This window comes from Panulirus ornatus, chromosome 68, assembly GCF_036320965.1.
Source record: "Panulirus ornatus isolate Po-2019 chromosome 68, ASM3632096v1, whole genome shotgun sequence".
Classification (NCBI taxonomy): Eukaryota; Metazoa; Arthropoda; class Malacostraca; order Decapoda; family Palinuridae; genus Panulirus; species Panulirus ornatus.
In genome coordinates, this window is record NC_092291.1 from 19,324,764 (window position 1) to 19,342,222 (window position 17,459).

The 17,459-nt window shown below is 45.3% G+C and overlaps 1 long non-coding RNA gene across 2 annotated transcripts in view; it reads right to left on the reverse strand.

Annotated features, from left to right (window-relative positions):
* Positions 1 to 5,524: 5,524 nt before the first annotated feature.
* The window catches only part of LOC139747366 (uncharacterized), a 425,771-nt gene continuing 413,836 nt past the window's right edge, over positions 5,525 to 17,459 (reverse strand). For both annotated transcript variants that reach the window (XR_011712382.1, XR_011712381.1), the window contains 2 exons: positions 14,052 to 14,137; positions 5,525 to 5,623 (listed from right to left, as the gene is read on the reverse strand). This is a non-coding gene — a long non-coding RNA (uncharacterized lncRNA). The remainder of the gene's footprint in view (positions 5,624 to 14,051; positions 14,138 to 17,459) is intronic.

A 17,459-nucleotide genomic window follows, 5' to 3' on the forward strand; every position in this document is an offset into this window, starting at 1 on the left:
TTTTTAATCGTGAGACGTCGCAAAAAAGACCGCAGGCAACGGGTGACGCAAAATGTATCCGTCGCACGTAAATCATCATCTGCACAACGAACGCGTGGGTTAATGACGTCGTTAATGACGTCATAACGGCGTAGGGACTGAGGGACATTAATACCCTGGATCGAGAGGCTGCAGTGTTATGGCGCTGACACGGGCAAACAACATGAAGAAATAGCCCAACCATCCCAGTCAGGTAAGGGGAACGAACCTGGGTCTTCGATACGCGGGCGCAGAGCGTCAATCCTGCGCTCAGACATCACCACAACACTTCACTACAAAACTCTGTATTCAAAGATTAAAAAAAAGTGATGAAATATAATAGCTATCTCCAGTTTTTGTGATGAGATTGAAGGAATTTTAGAATGGGAGATTTAAGAGATCTTAATTCTGTTTGGCGTTCAGTGGAGGGGAGAGAGAGAGAGAGAGAGAGAGAGAGAGAGAGAGAGAGAGAGAGAGAGAGAGAGAGAGAGAGAGAGAGAGAGAGAGAGAGAGAGAGAGAGAGAGAGAGAGAGATTCCAAAGACAAGAAGGACATATACACATTTATTTTTTTTCCAGTGGAAAAGACCAAGGAATATGTGTGAGAGAGAGAGAGAGAGAGAGAGAGAGAGAGAGAGAGAGAGAGAGAGAGAGAGAGAGAGAGAGAGTGTGGGGGAAACGTGGTGCCTCGGTTCAGCGAGTGTGGCTGTGACTCTCCTGACGAAGAGCGGCGAGTGGCAGAATAGCAAAAGATCACGAGCCAGTGATGTCTGTCTACTACCTCTTGACACTCGAACCACACATCCTCCCTCTCTCCACCGGGCGCCCATCAGAGGGAGAGGCCTCAAACCACGCGGGACACTCGTATGACACACACACACACACACACACACTACCCTTCCTGATGTTACACCACCTCCCAAACACCCACCCACACACCCCCCAACTATCGTGGAAACTACGAGAGCGTAAACTTTGAAACAGCTCACCTCGCGCGTCGCGAAGCGCTATCGCCTGGAGAGCGAGGGTGGTAATTTTCAATCTGGATATTTTGTTCTCCATTAAGGAATTCCCGACTTGCGTTGAGGCGATGAGTAATGGTCACGATCCCCTCGACCTCCTTCCATAAGGAGATTACTGATAACAGTGATGAAGCCAGTGCACGTAAGGCAGAAATTGCTAACCTTCCCCTCCTCCTCCTCCTCCTCCTCCTCCTTCTCTCACACTCCCTCTTCTTCCCCGACCCCTCACCCGCCCCACGTCCCTCTGGCATCCTCCTAAACTTGGCGGATTTACGGCAGGAGAGCCTCGCCCTGTGGGAGATTCTGATTATGAGATGATGAACGTCTTATCTGGATATGATAATGATCCTCTGGCCAGTTCGCTACATCGTCCAGACTCACCCCACCCGAGCGTGATATATGTGTGTGTGTGTGTGTGTGTGTGTGTGTGTGTGTGTGTGTGTGTGTGTGTGTGTGTGTGTTTGTGTGTGTGTGTGTGTGTGTGTTTGTGGTCATACCTGGCGATCTTAGTACCACATGAGCTGATGGGAAGAGGAAATGGAAAGAGAGGGAACTTGAAACGGGGAGTAATTCAGAGACCATGTATTAAAAAAACTGATACAAAAGTGACATTAGTAAGGTAATGAAATGGATAGAAAACAGACAAGAGTTGTAGAAAAGGCAAAGTGGGATGGTGTGAAAATGAAACAACGAGGGATGAGCGCTGAACTCAGACTTCATCAAAATAATTGTATACCGATGAAAAAAGGCGCTAAACAAAACGAAATATGGGGAAAACAAACATAGTATATAAACCATCATTAGTGAAGACGACTTCACTCTACACTCTAGGGGTGAAGTCGTCCTCACTCTTAGGGCCAAGAGGAATGTGTCTTGGATCGAGTCTCACTCCTGTGACCAGAGTGCGTCATTAGCCGGCCTAGCTGTCGACATCAATGCTCCGTTCATTCCTTACTCCCGCTGACGACACACAGTATAATACCCTGTTCATTCCTTACTCCCGCTGACGACACACAGTATAATACCCTGTTCATTTCTTACTCCCGCTGACGACACACAGTATAATACACTGTTCATTCCTTACTCCCGCTCTGACGACACATAGTACAATACCCTGTTCATTCCTTACTCCCTCTGACGACACACTATATAATACCCTGTTCATTTCTTACTCCCGCTGACGACACGTAGCATAATGCTTCTGTCATTCTTTCAGCCCGCTCACCACAAACTAAAAGCCTCCATTCATATACCGGTCCCGTTGACGACCCACAGTAAGATGCTCTGGTCCCACACACACACACTCACACACACACACACTCTGGGTAGACGGAGGCACGGCGATCAGTGCCCATGTCAGGTGGACGCTGTCCAAGTGGCTCGCTGGACAAAACGCGCCAGGATGCCAGCGGACGCACGAACCCCCCCAGCAAACTGCAGATGAATGCATCATTAACCTCGGGGAGGGTCCGCAGAGATGATTCGATGAGTCAGTTCGAATCTATGATCATTGATTGCCTGTCGGCGCCGTTGTGGTGTGGTGGTCAGCAAGCGCTTGCCTCGTCATAGCTACTATTCTGGCCACACCAGGGTTCGACCTGCAGGTGTGGGTTAAGTGTGTCACTAGCCAATAAAAGGATGGCTTTATTATCTTCTAAACTTTTTTTCCATCTTAACCTAATGATTTCTGACTAAGCATTCTGACATGACAATTAGTAGTACACCAGACGGCTCTTTTGAACGATGGTTTTACGTGGCATCCTCAATGGCCGATCATCTGTAGAAGACATTAAATATACTGATGATTTTCGTTGTGATTAATTTTCTTCTTTTCATCCTCACATTTAAAACTTTGACGAGCGACGGACGGGACCAGGCCAACACACCTGCGCCCGCAACACAGCTGCTGCCTATGTGTGAGGATGAACAGTTCACGGGTGTCTTGCAGACTCGGACGTTAACAATTAAATGGGGTTTACACCGTGACGCACACAGTGACGCATACGGTGACGCACCCCGTGACGCATACTGTGACGCATACCGTGATAGACCTCGTAACGCACCTCGTGACGCAGCCTCTCCCAAATTTACCAGACGGTAACATGTGGTGTGTGGTGTGTGTGTGTGTGTGTGTGTGTGTGTGTGTGTGTGTGAAGGCATTAATATACTGATCCTACATAATATTACAGCTGATAAGGGATATTTTGGTAATGATCTAACCAATATAAGCTGTGGGATAGCGAAGTGAAGAAGAAAAAAACAACAAGCTCGGTACAATAACGAAAAAAAAAATAGATTTTCAATACAACAGCGAAAAAAAATCTTCAGCTTGGCCCGAGAGGATCTGCTTCACACAAAAGGTCGTTGCTTAATTACATACCGGTGGACTACCGCCTTTCTCGACCCTCTCTCTCTCAGCTGTCGAGGCGCCAGAGGCCAGACAGTTTTCTACCACGGTGAAAAGTGCTTCAGACAGACGATGAGGAGAAAAGGCGGTATAGAAGGGGTATAGACGGTATAGAAATGATATAGAAAGTACTGAGAGAGCAAAGAAGGTACAGAGGAGGTTCGTAAGGTACGTAAGAGGTATAGAAGAGGTATAAAAGGTAGAAAAGGATGTAAAGAAGGTATAGAAGTACAGAAGATACAGAGGAATGATAGAAGGAATAGAAGAGGCATAGAAGGTACAGAAGAGCCATAGAAGGTACAAAAGAGGCATATAAGGTACAGAAGAGGCATAGAGGGTACAAAAGAGGCATAGAAGGTACAAAAGAGTAACAGAAGGTACAGAAGAGGCATAGAAGGTACAGAAGAGGCATAAAGGGATAGAGGGTACAAAAGAGGCATAGAAGATGCAAAAGAGTAACAGAAGGTACAGAAGAGGCATAGAAGGTACAAAAGAGGCAGAGACAGTACAGAAGAGGCATAGAAGGATTCTCAAGTGGGCAAGGTCGTTTTGGTGACGAAGATAACATTCCTTATGCTTATGGAGAGATAGGCAGACAGACAGAGATAGATAGATAGATAGATAGATAGATAGATAGATAGATAGATAGATAGATAGATAGAGAGAGAGAGAGAGAGAGAGAGAGAGAGAGAGAGAGAGAGAGAGAGAGAGAGAGAGAGAGAGAGAGAGAGAGAGAGAGAGAGATATGAGTACTACAATTCTGTTGATGAAAATACTAACCACAATTGACAGCAAAGCGACAGGAACCAGTTGACGAAGAATATAATGAAAAAAAGAATATATATATATATATATATATATATATATATATATATATATATATATATATATATATATATATATATATATATATATCAAGAACGTAGAGAAAAAGACCTTCAATGAATAAAAACAAGAACAAACGGCAATTATGGAAATACCAGACGCCTCTGCAACACACACACACACACACACACCTCCCACTAAGAGAGAAATGAACCAACAAGTTCACATCTTCAACTCGACCACTCGAGTGTTTCTCTGTTCACTGACCCATACACGAGTATGCGCATCCCCCAACCCTCCCTCCCTCACACACAACACCTTCCACCCTCCCCCAGTGGTTTCCAGGACTTCGCACACATGGGTAATAAACCTAAAAATTGATTACCAATTACCCTCCCTGTTAATTAAAGTAATTTTTGCCTTTAATCATACAGCACTTCCATACCGTCTGCTGATTTAGCTGACAGACCATGCTATTAATTACCCCCCTCATTAGCATATTTTCTAATCAAAATAAGGCATAACTCCGACATAAAAACAAGCTTGCAAAAATAAATGCATCCAATACGGAGGAATCAAAGCGGCCGCTTCCTAAATTGGCCCCAAATTGGGAGAACGAGCGGATCAAGTCCCAATTTGTTATGGACATTAATCAGAACGTTTTTGCCTCAGCTGGCCGGAATGCAGTGCGGTGGGGTGTGGAACGTGAAACAAGGAACGATGAGTGGCGAACGTTTAGCCCTGAACAAGGACTGAGGCCCAAGCAAGAACGTGATACGAGACATGTAAATTAGAGAAACCTGAAACAGGGAACGTGAAACGAGGGACATAAAGCGTCTCCAGGGGGGGCTAGTTAGTGGGGTACAGGGAACGTGAAACGAGGGACACAAAGCGTCTCCAGGGGGGCTAGTTAGTGGGGTACAGGGAACGTGAAACGGACTAACTCTTTACGGTTAAATGTGATACAGGGAACGTGAAACGTGTAAACTCCCTGGAGGTAAGTATGATACAGGGAACGTGAAACGGGTAAACTCCCCACAAGTAAGTCTGGTACAGGGAACGTGAAACGGGTAAACTCCCTGGAGGTAAATGTGATACAGGGAACGTGAAACGGGCTAACTCTTTTGAGGTAAGTGTGATACAGGGAACGTGAACCGTTGTAGAGAGACCCTCTGGGGCTAAGTGTGATACAGGCAATGTATGAGACTTAGCTCCCATCAGGCTCCTCTGGCTAAAGCATATCGTCACCTACCGTTTTATTTACTTTCTTCCTTTTATCGCTGACTGCGTGTCTTAATCCTGTGTGTTACCACGATGCAAAGAGTTCGCCTCCGCTATCATTGGGACTGGATCTGGAAAACAAGATGTCTTTTCAGTAAGAAAATGGACGAGAAAAATTATACATATATCTTCTAAATCCCTAATATGGCTTTGTTGACATGACCCAACTCGCCATTTTCTGAGCATAACAGAACTACTGGCTAGGAAGTGCCTCTTTTTCCTTCTAACTTTTAAATAAAATAATTCAAGGTTTCTTTTGCTATTTCTAACAACACGCTTAAACTTTAAGGTTTATATGTCTTTTTCTTTATGTAAACGTGTGTAATTTACTCTACCATATACATTATATACATAGTTTATGCTGATAATTCTATAGGTGTGGTGATGACACCATTAATGTACGAAAGAAGTCAGTGGAGGACACAGAAAAGTACCGAAATGGAACGACACCAAAGTCCCATGATCGAGTCATCTGCGACGGTGAAGGTGCAACCACTTCGTGGCTCGCAGCATCGATGTGAGAATCGACCATTTAAGTCTTTGACAAATGAGCGAAGCGAGTACGTGAGACAACATGTGTTCATTTTAAGAGGGATATCACACCATGAAGTGCTTCGTGCCTCATTAAAGACGTGGGAAAGCCTCGGAGAGAGAGCGAGAGAGAGAGGTCTGTGGGAAGGAGAGTTAATATGCGGGAAAGGCGAGGGGGAGGGACTTTAAGGAATTCAGAGACAGTATCATGCAATTAAGAAAATGGTTTTGTCCGGCTGGATTATCCCGTCATCTGCAGTTCGTCAGCACCACCAGTGAACATCGATTCGTTCAGCTTTGATCAGACGAACCCGTGATGCATATCTGATAAGGACCTCTGGTGTCACCCTGATGCTGTCGGGCGATGGTAGGGCTGCTGGACGCCCAGAGCACAGGACTTGTGTAGCACTGAGGCAGTCCATCACTAAGATAAAACGCACACCGTCTGACCACACACAGATGACCTCCTCGACCTCTTGCTCTGCCTAGAGGCAGACCGGCGGCACCATAAAGATGCTTCTGTAGAAATCACCACAAAGTGTGATGCCGTTAAAAGGCGCGTGAAGCTGTATTTATATCTGACAGTGGAAGGAATGAATGGTCTCTGGGGTCTGAGTGGCGAGAGGGGGCGATGGATGAATGAATGGGCCCTTGGGGAAGCGGTGGTCATCAGTTCTCAGTAAGATCTTTCGATCTTTGTCTCGGCGGTGATGCAACTTTCCACTGATGCACAGAATGAAGAGATACGAATGCATGGGACGATGTCGCTCTTAACACCAGTCTTGTGGATGAGGAATCTAAAGCTAGAGCAAATTATTCCCAGTTGGCATGAATACGTACAGAGATCCAGGGGAGGTAGACTATATCATCTCCTCCATTTCGTGGAAATTCATCTTAAAAAAACAGCACAGAGGTATAGAATATTTCTAACCTCCCTAGATGGCGGATGCATTAACAGTCCACGACGAAGGAACCATCATCCAGATGGATGTGCATGCGCACGTTCGTTCATCCATGTACCATCGACCCGAAAAGACGACGTAGGGTCATTTCTAAGAGGTGAGCAGAACTGTACGGATACTGAAGTTTGCTGGCACGGGGCCCACTGTAGACTGTAGATTTCTTTTTAAAGAAATAAAGGGTAAAAGAAAAACTATGAGAGAAGATGACTAGATACCTTAAGGTCACAGAAACATTTATGGCCTGAATGGAGCAGAGGATAGATTTATCCAATCTAAGGCGCAGATCAAGGGACACAGTGTCTACATGAAGAGGTGGCCTGCGTGTGGGGGTCTACAGCGAGTGGAAAGTCACCTTCGGTGGGGTTGTGTCACATCGTCCATGGTAGATAAGGAGTTCAGTCTCGTCGAGGAACTTTTCGCTCCAAAGGAGACAATCATTCCCCTGCTTCTGACTGGTGGAAAGCCTTGAAGCTCCTGGACCTCATAAAAGGGGTAGTGGGAATACACACACACACACACACACACACACACACATATATATATATATATATATATATATATATATATATATATATATATATATATATATATATATATATATACATGCAAATATTTACTTATTCTTTCATGCATACGTACTGATATAAATACATAAGTGAAGGCCATCTGAGCTCATTAGTTAGTTAGGTATTCCACACGTTACATTATACGCTTAGAATATTCATTACCAGTTAAGGAACTGACAATTATGCTCCAATTATATTACAATGCAGAGTGAGGCAGGCACACTCCGCCGTCCCCTTAGGCTAGCCATGCAGCAGGGAATTAAAGTGAGTGTAGGAGGGCCAGCCATCCAGCACGGAGTGTGGGAAGTGCTAACCACGAGGCAGGGAGTGCGGGAAGTGCTAACCACGAGGCAGGGAGTGTGGGAAGTGCTAACCACAAGGAAGGGAGTGTGGGAAGTGCTAACCATGAGGCACTGAGTATGGGCAGGTTATTACCAGTGAACCTGATTAATCACGAACAATAACAAAAGGATAAATAACTACATAAAATGCGTGTGGTAGACTCTGGAGCAATTTTAATGTTGTGCCTTTGACAATAACTCTAGTGGGAGGGAGAGCTAATCTTACACTGCAATGGTCATTTTCCACAAGCAAAGGCTTCGCCATGCAAAGTGGTGAGGGGAAAACTTACATATCTCTCATCATCCATTTCATGACAGCATCGAACTCGACATGACTGCCACAAACAATAATTAGGGTCTTCAAAAAACGTCTCTAAGAGTAATACATGAGCTTAGAAACTCACTGAAGACAACGAAAGCCATATTCAAACCCATCGCCACCAGTCAGGCAAGAGTCCAGAGCTCGCCAAGGAGTACGAAAGCTTCGTATATAACCTACACCATCAGAAATACGTGAGCTCAAAGTTCAGCGGAGACCATGAGAACTTTTTTCTTTTACGTAAGGCTACACAGACAAGAGCGTCGGGCAAGACACAGACACAGCCTACACAGACAGGAGCGTCGGGCAAGACACAGACACAGCCTACACAGACAGGAGCGTCGGGCAAGACACAGACACAGACACAGCCTACACAGACAGGAGCGTCGGGCAAGACACAGACACAGCCTACACAGACAGGAGCGTCGGGCAAGACACAGACACAGCCTACACAGACAGGAGCGTCGGGCAAGAGACAGACACAGCCAGTCCATCAGTCATACAAGAGCAACACAAAGTGTTCCAAAAGAGGAAGCCAAGACAACGACGACAGAAATGAAATGCTCGCTGAGGCGCATTCTGATACCGGCAACGCGGAGGGAGGCGACGATGTAAACACGCCACCAGCGCAAACGTTCATACGAACGACCCGACTACAACAATCACCAATTATACGACGGCAGTTAGTTACGACACACTATCTCTCTCTCTCTCTCTCTCTCTCTCTCTCTCTCTCTCTCTATTACGAACTTCTAATCAAGAGACAAGAATGTGAATACGACTGGAGAGAAGGGATGAGACACGGACAAAAAAAAGATAAGAGATAAGGAGAAAAAAAAAGCAAGAAGGGACAAAGAAAACGTAGAATGCAGAGAGAGAGAGAAGAAAATGTGATAAAAGAAGACATAAGACTGTGTATCGAGAGAAGAGAAGGCAAGAAAGACAATAACCAATAAACAAAGGAAGAGGAAAGAAAAATAAGAAGAGAAAAGACATTGACAGAGGAGAGAAATGCGTGTGAAAAAAAAAGAAGAAGAGGTCTTTGAGAAAACAAACAAGAGAATGAAAATTAATGCCCAGCGAACGAGAGAGAGAGAGAGAGAGAGAGAGAGAGAGAGAGAGAGAGAGAGAGAGAGAGAGAGAGAGAGAGAGAGAGAGAGAGGGGCGACAAAGCAACACAGTAAAGAGAATAGAAATTGAGGTCAGTAATGAACGGGGCGGCGGGAGGAGCGAGCACAGTCACTGATGTCTTTATGATCCACTGGTAATTGCTTGTGCTAACTAGTGGATAAACTGAGCATTAGTTATGGAAATAACTCACACACGATGCAGGAGGAGGTCTGGTGGGGTGAGAGAGAGAGAGAGAGAGAGAGAGAGAGAGAGAGAGAGAGAGAGAGAGAGAGAGAGAGAGAGAGAGAGAGAGAGAGGTGGAGGGGTCTTGAGGGGAGGGGAGGGTGAGGGGAGGAGGAGGAGGGAAGGGTACCTCTGTAGTACAATAGTTACCGCTGCGACCCATGAGTTTCTTGGGTCCGTGTTCGAGTCCCTGGCAGGGCAGCCAGCAGCAGCAGTAATCCCACACAGTCACACACACACACACACACACACAGACAAAGACACACACACATATATATGCTTTCAACCAACACACCTCAGTCCCGGTTTGAAATTTTTCGCAATCAGCCCCATGAAAAACTTTTGCAAATTCTATAGTCAGCAGCTATGGGATATATAGGAACTCACACACACACACACACACACACACACACACACACACACCATGGTTCGAACAGGGCTATAGCGAAGTTAAAGGAGGGAGACGCACGCTCTGTGTTTGTCCAATCACCACGAGAACTGTAGAAGAAAATGGGAACCAGAAGGAGCGATGTGAGAGATATCCCTCCAAATGTTGGTCGTCTTTCTACAGGAAGACTCACTGTTTTAATGGTTATGCTGAGTTTCAGAATAGCATGATACCATCAAAGGGGGTTGCTGGATCGTCCTACAGATCCTGATCTTACAGGTTTCCTTGATCCTCCTGTGGATAATAGCCTTCAACCAATCCTCCTATAGATTCTGATCTTCCCATAGATCTTAAACATGCTATAGATTCTGATCTTCCTATAGATCTTAAACATGCTATAGATTCTGATCTTCCTATAGATCTTAAAGTTCCTATATATCTTAATCTTTCTACGGAGTCTGATCTTCCTATAGATCTTCAACTTCTTATAAATCTAAGTCTTTTTAAAGATTCTGATGTTACTATAGATCTTCAACTTCCTATAAATCTAAGCCTTTTTAAAGATTCTGATCTTCCTATAGATCTTAAACTTCCTATAAATCTTAATCTTTCTATAGATTCTGATCTTATATATCTTAAACTTCGTATAATCTTAATCTTTCTATAAATTGTCATCTTCTTATATATCTTAAACTTCCTGTAAATCTTAATCTTTCTATAGATTCTGATCTTCCTCTACCTCTCCGTTCAATTGTTCTCAAAATTCTACATTGAGTCTCAACTTTTTCCCCCGCAAGTCCTCCTAACCTTCCGACACAGATCTTAATCGTGCTATAAATCTCAAACATCCTTCAGGTGTTGGCCTTAGTTTCTCTGGATACCTGAAGACCTTCGCAACATCTTCAGTGAAGATTCTGGGCGAGTGAAGGGAGTGGTGGGGGCATTCACTTCCTCTTGAATGTCTTCACAACAGAGGTGATCCTCCCGACTCAACAACCACCTGCTTCCAGGCGCTCGAGATCGTAGTTACACAGACGCAGACACAGGCAAAGCCAGATACATGATAAACACACACTAGAGATCGTAGTTACACAGACGCAGACACAGACAAAGCCAGATACATGATAAACACACACACACACACACACACACACACACACACACACACACACACAAGGTAAAAAGATAATATGCATGATAGGAGAATGAGGAATGAAGACACAAGGGTCTCCACTGCTTATCGATAAGGGAACCCGAGGACCGCTTCTGTGATAAGGCGCTCCTCATGCACAGCGGTCAGCGTGACCGTGGGTGAGTGGGTGGGGGAGGTAAAAGGGGGCCAGGCAAACACGATGCTATCACGCCGGGCATCAAGCAACCCCACACACACACCACCCTACCCCTCTCCCCTGCACCTTCTTGTAAGTACAACATGTACCTCCTTGACGTCAAACCAGACACATAACTTCGTTCTGTGGACTCCGGCTGCAGCACGTGACAAGCGAAGGTCGTCGGCAACACGACGCCCTGGCGGGATTTTGTCTCAACATTCATATTTTTTCTCCCCCCAAACTGTGATGGCTATTTGTGTGTGTAATCTCGAGTCATAAACCTAAACGGATGGCCATGATAATTTACAGGCACTTCCTCAGCCTGTTCCTCTCAGGCTGGTGGCTTCAGCTCTGCTAATCTTCCCGAGATTATGTTGACAAGATATCGAAGGATGATATCAAAAAAAAAAAAAAAGGGAGAGAAGACAACGAAGTGTACCCTCAAGCTGCCTGGGCTCAAGATCCTTCAGCGTGGGATGGCTTTCGTCGCTCTGAGTCGGCCTCGGAGTGTCTCTGCTTCACGAAGCAACACGCTTTTCCTCATCGTCTATTCAGCCCGCGTTGTAACCTTACCGGAGTTTTAGGAGCCTGAATAATGCAAAGTGTCTCCTGGAAGGTGAGGATGCGTTTTCTAATGTGCTCTGAGCATATCTTTACCATCTGGTTGTCCAGATGTTCTTTGCGATGACGATAGCAACGCTGTACAGGATGCGTTACTGGACGAGTCTTTCTCTAAGGAGGTAACGCGTTCGTCCCTTCCCTCTGTGTGTGTGTCTTTCTCTGGCGTGCGGTCGTGTGAATTGTTCCTTCCGTATGTGGAGGTGATTACTGTAGTTCTCACCTGGTACGTGCAGCTGGTTCCGGCAGTTGCCTTCTGATAGTTCCGAGGCCAACCACCTGACTCAGGTAATTAACTGCATGCTGTCTCTGCCCCACCAGATGGCACCAGATAAATTCGGTCAGCTGTTCTGTTAATAACTGACCTGTCCTCCCATCACGTCGACTTCGCATGACTTTATGCCTCCGAGTCTTATGGCACATGTTGCAGGGGTTATTGGTGGTGTCATGATAATAAACATTGGCCGTTAAGAAGTTAAAGGTTGGCATAATGTTAAGTGTTATTGCACTGAAGGTGACAGAGACTCGAAGGCACCCTCACTCGACCTCTCCCTCACTCGACCTCTCTCTCTCTCTCTCTCTCTCTCTCTCTCTCTCTCTCTCTCTCTCTCTCTCTCTCTCTCTCTGTGCAAGTACCATTTGCGTTTTGATTTTCAAAAGATGAAAAAAAGAAGAAGGTGGCCAAGCGGAGAGTGCTCCTCCTTCTCCTCCTCCTCAAAGGCTGAGGTTGGGGCTTCCAGAATGTGTGTGGATGAGACTAGGATGATAAGGAGGGAGAGATAGGTAGTTTAGACGGGGATAGGAAACCGGATGCTCTGGCTCTGAGTGGATCAAACCTTGAGGGGAAGGGAGGACAATAGTTTGGGAATGTAAGAGGAAGTGGCGAACTAAGCAGGTGGTAGAAGGATGGACGTGAAACAGATGCTTTGAGCTACTGGAAGCAAAACGTGCAGCGCGAGTCGTGTATGGGATCGAACGAATTGGAACGACGAGGTATACAGAGGACGACGGGCGGTCACTGGGCTGAATCACAGCATATGAGGCGGTCAAGGGAAGGCCATGCAAAAGTTCTGTGGTCTGTAACCGGGGAAATAGTCTGCCCGTGCCATGTCAGTCACAATATACGACAAAAGAATGAGAACCACCATCAGCGAGGAAGGAAAATAGACGTAAATCAGAATATTCTCGTCGTGGACTTTCTCACTCCTAGAGAGTTGATCATTTCTCCTGAAATTTTCTCAGTACCCGCACACGCATAAAAGTCAACACACACACACACACACACACACACACACACACACACACACACACATACACACACCACTATACCACGAAGGTCCATATAATAACCTATCTGAAATTACCTATTCGTTCGCACATCACAAGGAAAGAGTTTTAAACGCGTGGGGGCCCCATTACTTGCAATATCTTCCCCCTAAAGCTTTTGAGATTTGCAAGCACAGGAGAAACATCCGAACGCCAGCATTGTGCGGATCAGTTTCTAAATATCTGTCAGAGTTTACGTAGCCGACACGACCTGTAAAATATGTCAATATGTGCTTCACCAATGTTTAAGACTATATGGAAAGTATTGGGGTCAATACGAATGTGACCAGCAGGGTAAATAAGCTCATATACGTTTATCATTTCATATTTTGTATATCTGACTTAAGATGAATATCTTTCGTTCATACTTTGATATTTTTGGACACGTCCTTTATGGGTTAAGTGTCCTAGAAAAAGAAAAAATATTTGTTAGATATTTTCGTCTTAATCATTGCCAGGTCCTGATTTGGGCTACAGCTGATCATGACGCTGGTACAGTCCTTAGTCATGATGATCTCAGAATCTGATCTGACCCTTGAGGAAGTACTATATCGGTGTATGGTATTACATGGGAGGGACACACGACAAGAGACTTGATGGTCCATGACGAGGTTATCTTCAATAGGGGAGACATTGGACACCTTCCCACTCACCACTCCCTCCGGCTCAACAACAGCCCGTGGGAAAGAAGACTGAGAAAGACCGCCATGTAGTATGGAAAGAGTACACTGCTGTGGAAATTCTATGGGAAACTGTCCACCTACCTGTGGCTACAGCGTGAGTGAAAAGTCACTTCGGCGAGGCTGGACCATCGTCTGCGGCGGGCCTCTCCAGTGAGGAGGCTCAAAATCTGAAACATAGAGAGAATGATAGAGGTTCAGTTCTCAAACAAGAACTTTGATTATTACCTTTACCTGACACTGGCTTCTTTCCTGATAATATATACAAGTAAGGCATTAGTTTAACTTTGATTTTGAAGGTATTGATAGCCTTCGCATTCAGTACATCTGGGGGTAACTTGATCTACCGTTTTACAACTCTACAGGAGAAAGAAAAACCTTTGGCCACGTTGCTATTACATCTTCCTTTTAATTTTATGCGGTTATTTCTGTTCACTGATTCTTTATCCATCATAAGAATTTTTCGTATAGTATGACTTCGAAATCATTTGCCGTTTTGAAAACTTCCGACAGATCACCTCGTATTTGCGCTTTTTATATTTATCTATATATTTTCTGTCTTCATAGGGTTGATCTCTGAAGCGACAAAAATGGTTTTGTTGCTCTTCTCTGGATTCGTTGAAGTTTCTTTTCGTTACGGATCAAGACTGGTGATCAGAAATGATCAACGAATTCGAAATGAGGTCTGTCGGGGGCCTTGCAAAGAGTAAGTATTGTATCCATGGTTTAGTAATTAATACATCAAATTATGGGTCAGGACAAAGATCATGCCATCAAACATGTCATACTGTCGTGCTCATGGGTCGTACTTCTGTGCTCAAGGGTCGTACCGTCATGCCAAAGGCAATACGTGGTACTGGAGTTACTCTCTCATGGACTGATTCACAGTCCTCATATATTAACATTGGTTGCGTTTTCTATATCCCGTATCCGAACAGTAGATTTCCTGCTTTTAATATGGCTCGAGTGTAACCAAGTGTCGTATGCAATCAATAAGACAGAAGAACTGTTGCACTAAGCAAAGACAGACTGCGAGTTTTGCTTGTAATATATGATAAACTAATATCTCAGATACGACTCTGAATTACCTTGAATATGACTTCGAGACGAGATGAAAGAAAACGTACCTTAAACCAATTCTCTATTTACTCTTAATCGCGTATGTTTGTTTTTATAACGTAATCGCGGGGACTACTGTTATGGCAATGAACCCCGATGTTAGATACGTTTAAATGCCGGGTTTCTTAATGAGACAACGCCTCGTGCCTGGAGGAATCCCACTCCTCGTGTTATCCAACCTCTTTATCCACGTTGTTCTCCACACCCTGACAGATTCTCTCCCTTGGCTGGCCGGGACACGGCTGAGCTTGATCTATTCACACTGGGTGATGGTGCAGCTCGAAAACCTCCCTCCTACGTAAAATGGTAGGTTCCACCCCCTCATAGAACTGATAGGGCAACCCATACATCCCTCACAGGACTGATGATGGAGCATGACAATCTCAATGAATGAACGAAGGAGGTTTACGGCTCTGTAGGATAAACGGCCGAGCCTGATGGAGTCCTCTGAGGCCTCAACTTGATGAACGTCGGAGTCTGACGCAGGCCAGAGCGAACGTCTGAGCTCGGCACCTCCCCTGCCACCCGGAGGCCTGCGTTAACACACCGAACTCCCCTCCCCAATCTGACTGACTGACTGGGTCAAATCCCACAAGGCTGTAAGTAGCACCATCATGACCCCGAGCTGACCTCTGGTACCAGGTCCCACGCCCTCATCTGTCTTTATATGATGCTGCCGACCGCCCACGAGACGAAGCAGGAAGAGAGGAAATTACATCTGCGGGTCAGAGACTTGACTTGCGAGGCCTCGTGGTATTGTGAGGTATCAGATGAGTGATCTTGTAATACGGTCATGGAAGATCAGCCAAGGTGGTGGAGCTTACCACATGACCCCTTTAAAGTTACGAGTCATCGCTATAGGTCGTGTTGATCATTTTCCTTTGAAATCATTGCCTTTTTAATCTTCTGGAAAGGTGTGCTAAGGTCGACTGTACACCGAACTCATCTGATGAATCTAGAGACTAATTCGCTTGAAGACACACAAAATAGAAGCGCCACCTTACACACAATCTGAAGGCAGACATGAAGCACGACACAAGAGGAGGCGCCTCGCCCTGAACAATGCTGTCACGGCCCCAAAGTTATGAACTCATTGTTACTGGATGTCTGTGAGGGTGCTGGTGTGTCTGCCTTGTCTGTCTGTTCCACGGGTCTCCTAGAGTCTGTGATGGCACTGGTTGGGACCCAGTCCACGACAGTTCAGGCTTGCCATACATTCTGGTTGGTGAGGGAATGTCGAGGCGAAAAGTAATCAGTATAACAAGACATCAAATTAGCCTCCTTTAAAGAAAGGAACCTTTGAAAGTGAAGTTAATCAGGCCAAGAAGAAAGGTAGAATAGGAATTTTACGTAATCCATCGTCGACAGCAGGCAGACGTGGAGAGAGGGAGGAGAGAGAGAGAGAGAGAGAGAGAGAGAGAGAGAGAGAGAGAGAGAGAGAGAGAGAGAGAGAGAGAATCGCCACCAGCCCAGTTCCCAAATAGGGCGATCGTGTGTAACACGACCTTAAAACTTACCCGTTTTCCAAACTGTACAATCACACATCATCACCAGCACCGTCCAACAGCCACGATCACAGAGTACGAAATACAAAAAAAAAAGAGGGAGAGAGAGAGAGGGTGTGTGTGTGTGTGTTAGGGGTGGGTTGGGCGAAATTAATCATCTTTAATCCACCTACCGTAAGGACCAAAATGATCATGCAAGTGCTGAATCAAAGAGTTTGATAGTCACGCAGAACACCACATCCGTCTTCATCCGTGTCTGAGGCGGTCATGAGAGAGAGAGAGAGAGAGAGAGAGAGAGAGAGAGAGAGAGAGAGAGAGAGAGAGAGAGAGAGAGAGAGAGTCCTGGACGCCCGCCGCCCCCAACCACCACTCGCTCCACCTGATGTTGTGAGCTGCTCCTCCTCCGTTATCAGTCTCGCGTGTTATCACTACTGAAGTCGCCCACCCGAAGGAACCAGGTCAAGGCAGTCAACGTGCGGTTCACACTTCTTCGTGTCTCATCAACTCGCTTCAAAAAAGAGTAAAAAGTTGACTGAGATTTGCTTTACTCTCTCGCTATTTCATTTCGGGATTAATCGAATCTGTTTTTTTCTCTTCTGGAGGGAAAGTAATTGTAATTGTCGAGAGTCGTCCATATGTGATACGGGAATTTGAAGAAATGGAGAGGAAATTATAGGAAATGATAAAAGTCTTGATTGAGCGAGGGTCGTATATGGGGACAAATCGACCTTAAGACAATGTTATGTTCCACTTAAACTCTGAACGATTACTTAACAAGATACTTAAGTGTTTTACATATGTATGAGTTTATACCTTGGTCACTTAAATGCTTATGTCACTCACTCTATTTTCTTTATGGCTTCGCCAT